Here is a 16,967-nt window from a genome sequence, read left to right as displayed (position 1 = left end):
CCAAACCCACAATTATATCACGCAGCAGCTGCTCTAAATAGGATAATAGATTGGCATAGAAATAATAATGACAAAATATGGGTGGAAATGGAACAAAGTCTATTAAAAACACCTTTAATAGGGGCCCCATGGCTTAAAGGGAACCAGAGAAGAATACAATTTAAAAATAGAAAAAGGCTTTTATACATACCTGGGGCTTCTTCCAGCCCCATAAGCTTGGATCGCTCCCACGCCGCCATCCTCCGCTTCCTGGAACCGCCGGTACCGGGCCCGTCACTTCCGGCGGACGCGGCCAATTGTCCGCATCACAGGGGCTCCCTCCATACCCGTATGCATGCGGCTGCGCAGTAGGCAGCCTCACGCGTACTTGTATAGAGGGAGCGGCGTGTGATGCGGAGAATCGGCCGCGGCCGCCGGCCGGCTCGCGGCAATGACAGGACCCGGTACCGGTGGATCCAGGCAGCAGAGGACGGCGGCGTGGGAGCGATCCGTGGGTATGGGGCTGGAGGAAGCCCCAGGTATGTATAAAAGCTTTTTTTTTAAATCTCTGGTTCTCTTTAATAGGAAAACCCCGATAACACAACCTGCAGGTTGCTTCCTTAAGAACTCCCTTGAAACACTACATTTGTATACCCGTAGAGTCCAACTAATAAACCGTCCCTCCCCTCTTCTTTCTGTTCTAGACAATACTGACTTTACACCGGGATGTAATGAGAAAGCCTATATACATTGAAGAGGACGGCAGCAAATTAGAGCCCATATGCTGGTTAAAGATGGGGAATGGGTCCCCCTTCCGGTGCTCAGGGATGTCATGCAGAATTCCAGAATAGAACAATGGAGCCTAATACAATTTAGATCATTCCTTAGATCGCAGGGTCTCTAGAGAATTAAAACCCTTTGAGAAGATGTGTAATGGGGATGGACAGAGTAGAGGCTCCATCTCCAGAATTTTTAATCTGTTAAATATTGAAAAATACCCCACAAGGAGGTGGAGGGTGAAGTGGCAGAGAGATCTAATGAAGGAGTATACAGATAGCGATTGGAAGAAAATTTTATATTTTATGCACAAAAGTTCGATGTCCACAAGAATTTAGGAGTCAGGAGTAAAGATAATAAGTAAGTGGTACCATACGCCCAGTAGACTGAGCAATATGTTTGGCAGTACGGATGCAGGGTGCTGAAGATGTGGGTCTGAGAGAGGAACATTATTTCGCATATTTTGGGCATGTCAAGAAATCCTGCTGTTTTGGGCGGAGGTTAAAAAATATATGGAAAATATCACGGGGTTGGTATTACCAAAGAACCCAGATTTTTATCTTCTACATGTAAACTCTTTTGGTGTTACAAGATATAAGAATTCAATAATAAGACATTTAATAAATGCAGCAAGAGTACTGATAGCCAGATGGTGGAAATCAACACATGTTCCATCAATCGGAGAATGGCTGAAGGAGGTAACCCATATCTCCCGGAAGGAAAAGCTAGTCCAGGAAAATAAAGATGGAGAATTACTAACGGAGGGGACCTGGACGGGGTGTAAAATATTCATAGAGACAGAGGAGTATATATCCCTGTTGAGCAAGGAAAAAGAAACATAGGAATAGGGCATTCATAAGGGGACAAAACTGGGACTCTAGGGATGTGGCAGCTAAAGTGCCCCGGCACTAAGCAGCAAAGAAACATAGGAATAGGGCATTCATAAGGGGACAAAACTGGGACTCTAGGGATGTGGCCCTCGCTGATCCGGGATCTCTCCCCTTCCCTCTTCTCCCTATCCCTGATCGGATGGAGGAGGTAGTATGCTTGTGACATGGAAGTGAATGAGGAAGTATGTGGGGTATGCAAAATGAATGGAAAAGTTGAGATCAAACGTAGGAACTAGGGGAAACTAGTAATAGTAGGAAGCTGGTATAAACTTAAAGGATACCACAACTGACATGTGGCATAATGAGATAGACATGGGTATGTACAGTGCCGAGCACACAAATAACTATGCTGTGTTCCTTTTTTTCTTTCTCTGCCTGAAAGAGGTAAATATCAGGTATTTAAGTGGCTGACTCAGTCCTGACAGGAAGTGACTACAATGTGACCTTCACTGATAAGAAATTACAACTATAAAACACTTTCCTAGAAGAAAATGGCTATTGAGACCAAGAAAGAGATTAAAAAAAGGGGGAAATTCTTATCAGTGAGGGTCACACTGTAGTCACTTCCTGTCTGAGTCAGGACTGAGTCAGCCACTTACATACCTGATATTTACCTCTTTCAGGCAGAGAAAGAAAAAAAGGAACACAGCATAGTTATTTGTGTGCTAGGCACTGTACATACCCATGTCTATCTCATTATGCCACATGTCAGTTGTGGTATCCTTTAATCGTTCCCTGCTGATATTGTCATCTGGAGAGCCCTAAAACCCGGAAGGAATTGGTCTTTTAGATAAAGGGCATGAAAGATGAAATGTGCTAATATTAAGCTATAAAATATGTTTGGATATGGTTTATATGTATTTATATGTAAAAAATCTTTTTGTACAAATAAATAATCTTTAAAAAAAACTCCTGTAGCTTAAAGCAGACCTGAACTCAGAACTTCCTCTGTGCTCTAAAAAAATAAGCAACAGCATATTCACCTTTCAAATAAAAACCTTGTTACAGCGAATAGAGCTCATACAGAGATGTTGCAGTGTGGTTACTTCCTGGTATTCTGGGAGCACAAAAAGGGTTAAGAGAGCTGACAGCTCAAACTACAGTGACTCATTACTCGTAGATGAGAGAGAATTAAACGGGCTGTTCTCTATAAACACAAACAGGGTGGACACAGGATGGAATTCTCTGTATTTTTCAAAGAGCAATATATGAAGATTCTCAAAGACAACATCAGGCAGTCTTCAGAGAACCTTGGCCTTAGGCACCAGTGGACATTTCAGCATGACAATGACCGAAAACACACAGCAAAAGTGGTGAAGAAGTGGTTAGTAGACAACAACATTAACGTTTTGGAGTGGCCCAGCCAGAGTCCTGACTTGAATCCTATTGAGAATCTGTGGAGGGAGATAAAGATCAGGGTGATGGCAAGAAGACCTTCCAACCTGAAAGATTTGGAGCTTGTTGCTAAAGAAGAATGGGCAAAAAAAAACCGTCTGATTGCTGTAATAGCCAATAAAGGCTTTTCTATTGATTATTGAGATGGGTATTAATAATTTTGGACTGGCCACTTTTTGCTCAAATGTAAATAAAAGCTGAGAAATGTTTTTTTTCCACAATAATGCCTCTTGTACATCGTCTTATCTTTTGGGAAACACCTATGTCATTTTCCGTCAAAAAATTACTTGCGACTACCGGTTCCGGCGCCTGGATGTATAAGAAAGAGCTCCGCGGATTGCGCTGTCTCTGACCAGCCTAATACACAGCTAAAAAGCCCCGGGCACTAAGCAGCAAGCAGCGGTCAGCTAACGTGCACATACCGGCTTTGCCTAGTACCCTCCATGGATCGATAAGTCATGCGATCCGGCCGCAGAAGAAATAATGAAGGCGAGGAGGAGGAAGGCAAGATGGCGCCCGGTGGTTCTCCCTCAGACGCAGCTAACGAGAACCGCTCTCCAGAATGGGAAAGCGATCCCCAACAAAATGAGTTGGACGCCGGAGTTGACCCTGACAATGAAGGTGAGCAATCACCACAAATGGTGGAATACAAAAAGATAGCTGCGCAGACATTAAAGCCAGAGCTTCACTCCGCAATACAAGCAGCATTAGACGGCTCCCTCCGAGACATACACAGACAGATCCAGAAACAAGGGGTTAGACTCACCCAGGCAGAAGACCGGATAAAAAGCCTTGAGGATTTTAAAACTAAAGAAGAGGATAAAAACAAGGCCCAGTTAGAAGACAATAAGCAAATACACGCCAAACTACAAGATTTAGAGAACCGTTCCAGACGTAATAACTTAAGGATGGTAGGCCTCCCTGAGTCAATGCAAGCCCAGGCCCTGCACGAGTTCGCAGCATTGACACTTCCAAAGATGTCAGGCCTGAAAAAGGGGTTCAAAGTGGAGCGGGCTCACAGGGTAGGGCCACCGCGCAATGTTGGCGATAAACCCCCCGCCCCTCCCCGCATGGTAATGACACAATACCTAGATTTCACTGATAAAACAGCCATACTGATGCTGGGTACACACCATGCATGCATCGATTTGCATGTTAAGTATGCAAAATCAACAGCAGGAACGATCGAAGCCCGAATCGAGAACGTCGGAAATAGTCAAATTGATCCCGATCGACCTACGGATCGAGCGGGAAAACGCATGGTGTATACCCAGCATAAGAGCCTACAGAGCAATGGAGGGCCCACTTATCTTTCAAAGAGCTACTATTAGGCTCTTTAACCCTCCTGGCGGTTTAAAAAAATCCGCCAGGGGGCAGCAAAGTAGTGTTTTTACATTTTTTTTTTCATGTAGCGAGACACAGTTTCGCTACATGATAGCCGCTGCCCAGCGGCATCCCCCCAGCCCCTCCGATCGCCGCCGGCGATCGGAGATCCCGTTTAAAGAACGGGATCTCCTGGAGGGCTTCCCCCGTCGCCATGGTGACGGGCGGGATGATGTCACCGACGTCAAAGGGGACTCCCATCCACCCCACAGCGCTGCCTGGCACTGATTGGCCAGGCAGCACACGGGGTCTGGGGGGCGGCCGCGGCGCAAGGAATAGCGGCGGATCGGCGGGTAGCGGCGGCGATCGGATGCTACACGCAGCTAGCAAAGTGCTAGCTGCGTGTAGCAAAAAAAAAAAAATTATGCAAATCGGCCCAGCGGGGCCTGAGCGGTGCCTCCCGGCGGCATAGCCCGTGCTCAGCATTTTCAAGGGGAAGTGTTAGAACATAGTAATGATGAAGAGGGTAGATAGGTGAGGATTCGACTGTGGGTCCAATGCGAGGAATATGATGTAATGAGTGTTTTCGCCCCCACGATAGAGGATAAACAATTCTTCTCTAACCTCCTTTCCAGCACAGTAACCACAGACCCAAGCAAACTGATACAAGGGGGTGAATTTCACTCATTGCTACACATTAACCAGCCTGGCGTTCTATTAACCACTTCCCGACCGCCGTATATACAATTGGCGGCCGGGAAGTGGACCCCGCAAGGAGCGCCGTATGTACAAATGGCGGCGGTCCTTGTACGGGCATGGGCGGCGCGATCGCGTCATTCGTGACGCGATCGGCCGCCGGCGACTGGCTCCGCCCCCCTCGCGCTGTAACCCGCCGGCCGTTCGGAAGCGCCGGCGGGTTACTAGCACCCGGATCGCCGCATACAAAGTGTATAATACACTTTGTAATGTATACAAAGTGTATTATACAGGCTGCCTCCTGCCCTGGTGGTCCCAGTGTCCGAGGGACCACCAGGGCAGGCTGCAGCCACCCTAGTCTGCACCCAAGCACACTGATTCCCCCCCCCCGCCCCCTGATCGCCCACAGCACCCCTCAGACTACCCCCCCCCTGCCCACCTCCCAGGCCACTGTTTGCACCCAATCACCCTCCTAATCACCCATCAATTACTCCCTGTCACTATCTGTCAACGCTATTTTTTTTTTTATTCCCTAAACTGCCCCCTGTTCCCTCCTGATCACCCCCTCACCCCTCAGATTCTCCCCAGACCCCCCCCCCCCCCGTGTAATGTAGGCATCTATCCCCCTGATCACCTGTCAATCACCTGTCAATCACCCCCTGTCACTGCCACCCATCAATCAGCCCCTAACCTGCCCCTTGCGGGCAATTTGATTACCCACCCACACCAATAGATCGCCCGCAGATCCGACGTCAGATCACCTCCAAAGTGCAGTGTTTACATCTGTTCTCTACCCTAAACACCCACTAATTACCCATCAATCACCCCCTGTCACTGCTACCCATCAGATTAGACCCCTATCTGCCCCTAGGGCACTCAATCACCTGCCCACACCCTCAGAACGCCCTCAGACCCCAGCCCTGATCAACTCGCCAGTGCATTGCTTGCATCTATTCCCCCTCTCTAATCACACCTTGAGACACCCATCAATCACCTCCTGTCACCCCCTAGCACACCTACCCATCAGATCAGGCCCTAATTTGCCCTGTGTGGGCTCCTGATCACTCGGCCAAACCCTCAGATCCCCCTCAGACCCCCTTCCGATCACCTCCCCAGTGCATTGATTGCATCTATTTTCCCCTCTAACCACCCCCTGAGACACCCATCAATCACCTCCTGTCACCCCCTAGCACTTCTATCCATCAGATCAGGCCCAATACAACCTGTCATCTAAAAGGCCACCCTGCTTATGACCGGTTCCACAAAATTCGCCCCCTCATAGACCACCTGTCATCAAAATTTGCAGATGCTTATACCCCTGAACAGTCATTTTGAGAAATGTGGTTATCAGACTACTCACGGTTTTGGGCTCGTAAAATGCCAGGGCGGTATAGGAACCCCACAAGTGACCCCATTTTAGAAAAAAAGACACCCAAAGGTATTCTGTTAGGTGTATGACGAGTTCATAGAAAATTTTATTTTTTGTCAAAAGTTAGCGGAAATTGATTTTTATTGTTTTTTTTTCACAAAGTGTCATTTTTCACTAACTTGTGACAAAAAAAAAATCTTCTATGAACTCGCCATACACCTAACAGAATACCTTGGGGTGTCTTCTTTCTAAAATGGGGTCACTTGTGGGGTTCCTATACTGCCCTGGCATTTTAGGGGCCCTAAACCGTGAGGAGTAGTCTAGAAAACAAATGCCTCAAAATGACCTGTGAATAGGACGTTGGGCCCCTTAGCGCACCTAGGCTGCAAAAAAGTGTCACACATGTGGTACCGCCGTACTCAGGAAAAGTAGTATAATGTGTTTTGGGGTGTATTTTTACACATACCCATGCTGGGTGGGAGAAATCTCTCTGTAAATGGACAATTGTGTGTAAAAAAAAATCAAACAATTGTCATTTACAGAGATATTTCTCCCACCCAGCATGGGTATGTGGAAAAATACACCCCAAAACACATTATACTACTTCTGAGTACGGCGGTACCACATGTGTGGCACTTTTTTTACACCCTAAGTATGCTAAGGGGCCCAAAGTCCAATGAGTACCTTTAGGATTTCACAGGTCATTTTGCGACTTTTGGTTTCAAGACTACTCCTCACGGTTTAGGGCCCCTAAAATGCCAGGGCAGTATAGGAAGCCCACAAATGACCCCATTCTATAAAGAAGACACCCAAAGGTATTCCGTTAGGAGTATGGTGAGTTCATAGAAGATATTATTTTTTGTCACAAGTTAGCGGAAAATGACACTTAGCGGAAATTGATTTTAATTGTTTTTTTTCACAAAGTGTCATTTTCCGCTAACTTGTGACAAAAAATAATATCTTCTATGAACTCACCATACTCCTAACGGAATACCTTTGGGTGTCTTCTTTATAGAATGGGGTCATTTGTGGGATTCCTATACTGCCCTGGCATTTTAGAGGCCCTAAACCGTGAGGAGTAGTCTTGAAACAAAAATGACCTGTGAAATCCTAAAGGTACTCATTGGACTTTGGGCCCCTTAGCGCAGTTAGGGTGCAAAAAAGTGCCACACATGTGGTATCGCCGTACTCAGGAGAAGTAGTATAATGTGTTTTGGGGTGTATTTTTACACATACCCATGCTGAGTGGGAGAAATATCTCTGTAAATGGACAGTTGTGTGTAAAAAAAAAATCAAACAATTGTCATTTACAGAGATATTTCTCCCACCCAGCATGGGTATGTGTAAAAATACACCCCAAAACACATTATACTACTTCTCCTGAGTACGGCAATACCACATGTGTGGCACTTTTTTGCAGCCTAACTGCGCTAAGGGGCCCAAAGTCCAACGAGCACCTTTCGGCTTTACAGGGGTGCTTACAATTTAGCACCCCCCAAAATGTCAGGACAGTAAACACACCCCACAAATGACCCCATTTTGGAAAGTAGACACTTCAAGGTATTCAGAGAGGGGCATGGTGAGTCTGTGGCAGATTTCATTTTTTTTGTCGCAAGTTAGAAGAAATGGAAACTTTTTTTTTTTTGTCACAAAGTGTCATTTTCCGCTTACTTGTGACAAAAAATAATATCTTCTATGAACTCACTATGCCTCTCAGTGAATACTTTGGGATGTCTTCTTTCCAAAATGGGGTCATTTGGGGGTTATTTATACTATCCTGGAATTCTAGCCCCTCATGAAACATGTCAGGTGGTCAGAAAAGTCAGAGATGCTGGAAAATGGGAAAATTCACTTTTTGCACCATAGTTTGTAAACGCTGTAACTTTTACCCAAACCAATAAATATAGGCTGAATGGGTTTTTTTTTATTATCAAAAACATGTTTGTCCACATTTTTCGTGCTGCATGTATACAAAAATGTTACTTTATTTGAAAAATGTCAGCACAGAAAGTTACAAAAATCATTTTTTTGACAAAATTCATGTCTTTTTTGATGAATATAATAAAAAGTAAAAATTGCAGCAGCAATCAAATAGCACCAAAATAAAGCTTTATTAGTGACAAGAAAAGGAGCCAAAATTCATTTAGGTGGTAGGTTGTATGAGTGAGCAATAAACCATGAAAGCTGCAGTGGTCTGAATGGAAAAAAAGTGCCTGGTCCTTAAGGGGGGGTAAAGCCCACGGTCCTCAAGTGGTTAATATCGCCAGGCTGGCGACCGGACGGTTTTTTTTTTTATTAAAAAAAAACTATTGCATGCAGCCATGAAAGCCCACTAGAGGGCGCTCCTAATGCGTACTTGTGATCAGAAGTAACAAGAAGGGCCGCGGTGAGCGGCCCTTCTTGTCTTGCTTTGCTCGTCGCCATGGCGACAAGTGGAGTGACGTCATGGACGTCAGCTGACGTCCTGATGTCAGCCGCCTCTGATCCAGCCCTTAGCGCTGGCCGGAACTGTTTGGTCCGGCTGCGCTGGGCTCGGGCGGCTGCACGCGGTGCATCGCCACGCTGCGGCGGCGATCAGGTAGCACACGTGGCTGGCAAAATGCCAGCTGCTTGTGCTCCTTTTTATTTGGTGAGAATCGGCCCAGCAGGGCCTGAGCGGCAGCCTCCGGCGGTAATGGACGAGCTGAGCTCGTCCATACCACCCAGCAGGTTAAAGAAGATAGGTCAGGTGCTAATCCAGTAAGTGCCTCAACTAAAGTTAAGTCAAAATGATTTTCTATAAACATAAGTAGGAACACCGAGAGGCCAATATAGTGTAGTATAGTATAGGTTGGAATTGAAAAGTATATCGTGTATATACTCACAAAAGTGGGTTACCTCCTAGGTAACCACTGTACAGGCATGTGAGGAGTAATGTACATATTGTTGAGTGGTATTTTTACATTATTTGATATCGTCTATTGCAATGTATAGTCGGGGGGGGGGGGGGGTGAGGTGTGGATGGGGAGGAAGTGTGAAGAGAGAAATAAATATACTAGTGGGTAAAGGGAAAGGGGGGGGGGGGGGTTGGGAGGGTATACAGGATAAAACTGTTAAGCTGAAGGCAGATTGGGCCAACGATGGCCCGGGATAGTGTACCAGGGGATAGGCCTATAGACAGAAGGGAAAGATATTTGTATAAAAATTCAGAATTTTAGACTTACCAGTACAGTCTCAAGGTCACGATAAGCGCCTCTGTACTGGTCTGAAGCAAAGCAGCTTCTTATATACCTATATGGGTGGTGGATTGGCCAATCCTGTGGTGTGTGGGGGGCAGGTCGTGGGAGGGTATACGTAAGGGGCGTGTCAGTTGTCCAATGGGGATAAGGGAAAGTGTTGGGCGTGACTGTTGGACCCTTGTCTATATGAGTGGAGGGGTGGGTATTTTTAAGGGGCGTGTCAGTTGTCCAATGGGGAAATGTTATGTAAGGAGTGGTGGGCGGTGTGCTGGTCGTGACTCTTACATAATGGGGACTGATGGCTAGAGTTATGTAAGGAGGGGTGTGTGACACGTCGGATTTCTGGAAAGCCCTTCATCCTGATGTATCTCAATATACTTTCTACTCAACCCCCCATGACACTTGGTCTCGATTAGACTATTTTCTGATAACTCCATCTATGATGCACCAAATTGAAGCAGAAATACTTGATCTTGTAATTTCTGACCACGCCCCGATACAACTTTCATTAATTCCTACACTACCAAGAGGAACAGACATCCTATGGAAATTTCCGGCTTATCTATACGAGGATGAGGGGTTCAAAGCACTGCTCCAACAATGGTTTTGGGATTACAAAGAGACAAATTCTGAACATATGCAAAATATTACCCTATATAGGGAGGTCTCTAAGCCAGTAATGAGGGGCAGGATAATCCGCTATGTGGCAGGGAGGAAGAAACAATCTAATGCAGAATATCTTGAATCTGTAGACCTCCTCCACAAAGCACACAGAGCATTTCTAGATAATCTGACTTTAGAGAACAAGATGACATGGTTAAGGGCTAAGAGCAATATGGACACCTGTCTCAAGAATAGAGATAAATATCTGAAAACATATAAAAAAAACCCTATATTTCCATAAATTATGGAAATAAAATGGGAAGATTATTATCACGCCTATCTAAACCCACTTAACATACAGTGATAACAGGACTACGCACTAAATCAGGCCAGATAACATATGACCCCAAGACGGTAAATTCCATCTTTAAAACCATCTACCAAAATTTGTATAAAGAGGGAGATAGTCAGACCCAACACTCAGTAGGTCTGGAAAAACTAAATTGTCTAAAACTCCCAAAAATTAGCGACGAAGACCTTGAGTTTCTTAATGCAGAGATAACAGCAGCTGAAGTATTGTTTACAATAAAAAAATCTGTCCAATCACAAAGCCCCTGGACCAGACGGTCTATCCTCTGAATATTATAAGATGTTGAGGTCGGATCTGGCTCCCCTGCTGACCCGCCTCTACAATCATATCTTAACAACAGGAACATATCCAACGTCATCAAATCTAGCCTATATTAAACTACTGCCCAAACCTGGGAAGGAGTCCCTGGCCCCTGGTTCATACCGCCCCATATCACTGATAAATTTGGACTCGAAAATGTTATCCAAAATAATGGCAGACCGCCTGGCAGAATTAATGCCCAAACTAGTAACTGCGCATCAAACGGGTTTCGTAAGACATAGATCAGCAGTTTCAAATATAAGAAAACTACTATTAGCACAAGATTATGCAAAAGCCTACCCTGAAACCTGTAAAAATTATGCAGTACTTTGAATTGACACAGAGAAGGCATTCAATAATGTAAAGTGGAATTGGCTGGATGCAGTATTAAATAAATTAAATAATACAGGCCACAAATCCGAAACCTCATAAAAGCCATGCATTCTGACCCTTGCGCCCAAATATATACCCCAGGATTCCTCTCAAGTAGATTCCAGCTACAAAAGGGAACGAGACAGGACTGCCCCGTCTCCACTGCTTTTTAACTTCGCTCTGGACCCACTGGCACGTATCCTGGAAACTCAAATTAAAGGGATAAACATAGGTGATGAGGTACTGACACAAGCTCTGTTTGCAGATGATGTTTTGATCTTCAGGTCCGAGCCTGCCTCACAGCTGAATGCAGTATTCACATTAATCAGAGAGACAGGGGAAGATAGTGGTTTCAAGGTAAATATCTCAAAGTGCGAAATTATGTACTTATTAAGAAAGGCACCAGACCTATCCCAAGACAACTGTCCCGTAAAACTGTGCTCCCAAATAAGATATCTAGGTTTAAACTTCCATAAAAATCCTGACCTCCTGTATTCCATTAACTACTCCCCTCTAATATCAGACATAAAACGTCAACTTTTAAGCTGGAGGAAATTACCAATCAACCTAATGGGGCGGGCAGCCTTAATCAAATCAGTGAGTTTTGGCTGTCTACTTTATCCTTTGCAAACCCTTCCCATATTAATGAAACACACAGATATTAAAGATTTACAAAGAGCATTCTCAGAGTTTTTAATGGGTTGGCCGGAAACACCGAATAGCCTTACAAAAAATAAAAAAAAAACCTAAAGATAAGGGGGTCTGGCCCTACCAGATATAAGATATAACCTACCGTGCATGATTAGACATTCAAGAGACTGGATAAATGGTACAAACATTTACTCAAACCATAATCTGGAAGCAGTGTATACTGAACCATGGTCCCTTACAGTCCTCCTTCACAGCAAAATTTTCATCCCTGCCTTCTCGGATTAAACACAGTAAACTATTGTGCGATACCATTGTAACATGGAAGGAGGTGTGTAAAAAATTTCAAGTTTCCTATTTAATCACGAAATGTACACCCTTTTTGGGCCCCCCCAGGTTTTCTGGCCAGCCTATCTCATAAGGGATTCCTTGATTGGGAAAAGAAGGGGCTAGTCAGATTGGGACAGATAATAAATTTAAGACATAAATGCTTATATACGTTCTCTGAACTAAGGCAAAAGTTTTCACTACTCTCACATAATTTCCTATATTATGGACAGATAAGATCCCACATCCTTAGCAACCTTAAAAACCTCACAAATCTAGTACAAATAAACGATATGGATACTTTCCTTGCCCCCCACCTTCCCAAGGTGTCATTATCCCAACCACAATCTAACCTCCAGAAGAGGGATTTACTAGTTAAATCAAGGAATACAGACATGGCTTTTGAAGCCTGGGGGAAAGAGCTAGCAGATCCAGACATTGAAAATAAAATATTGGTTGACTTGGGGTATACAGAAAACTAAGGGTGGGGGAAACATGGAGGGAATCTCACATTAAACTTATTCATAGAGCGAAATATGCTTTCAATATAAAATATACAACCCCCCACCCATTATAAACCATCTTGTCCCAAGTGTCATTTACCAAACGCTAACTTATTCCACTGTGTATGGACCTGCCCACACATAGCAAGTTTTTGGATCCAAGTATTAGATTACATCCATAAAATGTGTAAAGTAAGACTAGATCTCGACCAAACTTTATTGTTATTCAATTATATTGCTCCAAATGTTGACCCAATTGTTGAGCCCAGACATCCAACAAAGGGCATTGGCCCTCTTCCACACGATCATCATTGCAGCCAGAAAAGTTATATATGTTACGGCCAGAACCCGAAGTGTGGCCACTTCGCGTTCTGGCCAGCCACTTCGGGTTCTGGCCGGTCAATGTGCGAAGTGGCCGCAGCGCAGCGGCCAATGTTAGAAATGTAATGTTTACGCCGTCTCGCTGCGGCCAAATTTATTACAACTTGCTTAATTTAATTAAATATAGCCGACGGCAATGTAATAGATGAAGCCGCCGGCTTTCGCACTGCCTCTCTCCTCTCCCCCCCATACAATACCTAGCAGACAGGGACATGCAGCCGGAGAGTCGTTTGTCGCAGCAGGGCAGCAGAGCGGGGAGGCTGCAGACATTGCTTCTGCCAGCACCCACTCTACAGGAACAGCAGGATTCCCCTGCCGCGACGAACGACTCTCGGGACACACGTGTCCCCGCCGGCTGCTACTTATTGTATGGGAGGCGGGGGGGGAAATCGAGGAGAGGAGAGAGGCAGTGCGAAAGCCGGCGGCTTCATCTATTACATTGCCGCCGGCTATATTCAATTAAGCAAGTTGTAATAAATTTGGCCGCAGCGAGACGGCGTAAACATAACATTTCTAACATTGGCCGCTGCGCTGGCCACACTTCGGGTTCTGGCCGTAACATATACAATAAATGGATTTATTCATCACTACCTTCAACATGGGATGTTAAAGAGGAACTAACTCACCTTTTTAATCTGGACAAACTGGATGCTTTGATCCATAAAGAAAAACGTACCAAACATTTCTTCAAAACTTGTAAAGTCTTCATCTTATCTACTCATACCACAGCCGAAAAAGACAAACTGATGGAGAACTTTAAATATACAGGATGGTACTGTACGGCTCACTGGGCAGACTTAAGATTACTAAGTGACTTTCCTGCACATCAGAGTTTCACCTCAAAACAAATCTAGGCATATCCTCACATCAATAGTAGATTCCTTAGATGTTTTAATAGGACGAGAGCTGACCAAGGGGAGGGGATTTCAGGGGTTGGGGTTTTTTATTTTTTGGGGGGGGGGGGGGGGGGTGTGTGGATGAAAAGCATGGTAAATTTCTTTTATTCAATGTATAGATCATTTCAATACTGACATGTCCCATGCACCACCTTTTTGGCCGCAGGAGTCACCTGCTGCTTAATTTGTAAAGTTTTCAAAAAACAAATAAAATATGTTTGGAACAAAAAATTACTTGCTGGTTGAATAAAAGTAACTTTTAGGGCCCGAGCCCACTGACGCAGTTGTGTCTTTTTTTCAGTTAACTACTTGCTGACTGCTCCACACCAATTGGCGTGAGCAGTGCGGCAGCCCCAGGACCACTCCACGCCGATTGACGTGAAAGGCTGTCTATAGGGCTAGCAGGAGATCGCGCGCGTGTCATTGAGCAAAAACAATAAAACAGTTAAAACTTAAAAAGTAGATTTAAACAAACTAAAACTGTGGAATATCTTAAAAAGTCGTTTCTAGGAGAAGGAAGATAGATACATTTGTGTCCTCGACCGCTGTCACCCGTGTATTCAAATTTTACCTGCTCCTGCTTCCCTATTCGCAACCCACGCGGCTGCTGTGTATAGCACGTGGTGCATTTGGGGTGTCACATACTATTTGCAACAGCCACGTGGGGCACAAATGGGGAAGCAGGAGCAGCTGGAGGGGTGGAGCTCCACCCCGCCTTCAGTCTCCGAGCGGCGATCGCCACTCGGGAGACTTAGATGGCGAAACAGCCGTCTAATAGGGTAGTACAGCGCTGGGACATTTGAGAGCGATCGGCTCTCATAGGCAGAAGCCTATGACAGCCGATCGCCATGATTGGCCGGCTATGGGGAGAGAGGGAGGGAGGTGACATAATAAAAAAAAAAACAATATTTATAATAAAAAATAAAGCAATAAATAATAATAATAAAAAAAAACACACATCTAGGGGGCGATCAGACCACACCAATCGAGAGCTCTGTTGGTGGGGAGAAAAGGGGGGGGGGGGGGGGGGGGGAAGGGAAATCACTTGTGTGCTGTGTTGTACGGCCCTGCAGCTTTGCCTTAAAGCTGCAGTGACCTATTTTCCTAAAACTGGCCTGGTCATTCAAATTTCACCTGTTCCAGTTTCCGCGAGTGTCCAGCTGCTCCTGCTTCCCCATTTGTGCCCCACGTGGCTGTTGCAAATAGTATGTGACACCCCAAATGCACCACGTGCTATACACAGCAGCCGCGTGGGTTGCGAATAGGGAAGCAGGAGCAGGTAATATTTGAATACACGGGTGACAGCGGTCGAGGACACAAATGTATCTATCTTCCTTCTCCTAAAAACGACTTTTTAAGATATTCCACAGTTTTAGTTTGTTTAAATCTACTTTTTAAGTTTTAACTGTTTTATTGTTTTTGCTCAATGACACATTCATTGAAGTATGCTAGAGCTAAATCTCTTTCCTGCTCTCAGAAGCCATTTTCTGCTACGAAAGTGTTTTATAGTTGGAATTTCTGATCAGTGAGTGTCACACTGTAGTCACTTCCTGTCTGAGTCAGGAATGAGTCAGCTATTAACATACCTGATATTTAATGCTTCTAGGCAGAGAAAGAAAAAAAGGAACGCAGCATAGTTATTTGTGTGCTAGGCACTGTACATACCCATGTCTATCTCATGTCACATGTCACCTCGGATATCCTTTAACCTCCCTGGCAGTGCATTTCTATCTGGAATTATGAGTCAAAAGCGATAGATTTTTTTTCATGAATTTTAGGCCTCTAATTCTTAAAGGAGTTATCAGGAAAAATAAATAAAATAAGTGCTACTCACCGGGGGCTTCCTCCAGCCCCAAGCTCCCAGCATGTCCCTCGCCGTAGCTCTCCCCGCAGCCGTTCGCCGCAGCTCGCTCCCGGTCCCCGGCGATGACGTCAGGCCGACCTCCAGGGCCTGCGCGAGCGGCGCTGTGAATCACAGCTGTCTGCGCAGGTGAACGGCTGCGGGGAGAGCTGCGGCAAGGGACATGCTGGGAGCTTGGGGCTGGAGGAAGCCCCGGTAAGTAGCACTTGTTTTACTCATTTTTCCCTGATAACTCATTTAAGTCTTAACTCACCAAAATAAATCAGAATAAAGGCCTGGTAGACATTCTGCATATAAATAAAAAAGACTGGAACACAAAATAGTTGAAATAATTAAATGTATCAATAAACTGAAAGAATAGCAAAACTGTACAAATAAGGAAGCAAATTATGCAGTATGTACATATATACACCTAATACACCTCCCGTGTGTGGTATATTTTAAAACCGTGAACGGCACACAGGGCGACATCACAATCGGGGCAGTAGAATCGTGATACTCTGATTTTTTTTTTTCCCCTTCTTGTCAGTCTTGCTGCAGCATACAGCACATGTCCTGGTTGCGGCATTTTTGGGGGGGAGTTGGTGTAATGTATTCCATGTAGTGACGGCCAATGAGGCGCTCCGGGCTTACTACATAGGAGGCATGGCGCCCAATTCTAGCATCTGCTGCAGTCTGGTATTTCAGGCATTCGCTGCTTGTGGAGGATGTAGGTGTTCCAGATGCTTTACGCCAGAAGATGGCGGAAAATCTTTTTATAAAATGTTTTGGACTGTGGAGAGAAAAAACATCTTTTTTTGTCACACCAGCGGAGAGCTAACAGTTTCCCCTTTTGCCAAGCAACTATGTCCTCAGTTTTCAGCTTCTGCTTGGCAAATGCTGATGGCATCTCCCACCTGTTAGGCCTAGCAGTGCCGTAGGTATCAGTCTTATGCTTTATCAGAAACTCAGACAGTTTAGGGGAGCTGTTGAAATTGTCCGTGGTGACACAGTAGCCTTTGTCCAGTAAAGGCTCAATGGGACTGTACAGAGGATGTCGCCACTCCGTACTGACTGAAC

The 16,967-nt window shown here is 45.1% G+C and overlaps 1 protein-coding gene across 5 annotated transcripts in view; it reads right to left on the bottom strand.

Moving 5' to 3' along the window:
- DHRS7B (dehydrogenase/reductase 7B) overlaps positions 1–16,967 on the bottom strand; it is a 184,679-nt gene that overhangs the window by 37,594 nt on the left and 130,118 nt on the right. The gene's annotated exons all lie outside the window — the stretch shown is intronic.

The sequence above is a fragment of the Hyperolius riggenbachi genome, chromosome 7 (genome assembly GCF_040937935.1).
Source record: "Hyperolius riggenbachi isolate aHypRig1 chromosome 7, aHypRig1.pri, whole genome shotgun sequence".
NCBI classification, from domain to species: domain Eukaryota; kingdom Metazoa; phylum Chordata; class Amphibia; order Anura; family Hyperoliidae; genus Hyperolius; species Hyperolius riggenbachi.
Note: the sequence above shows the minus strand (reverse complement) of the source record. Positions and strands in the feature narration are given on the sequence as shown.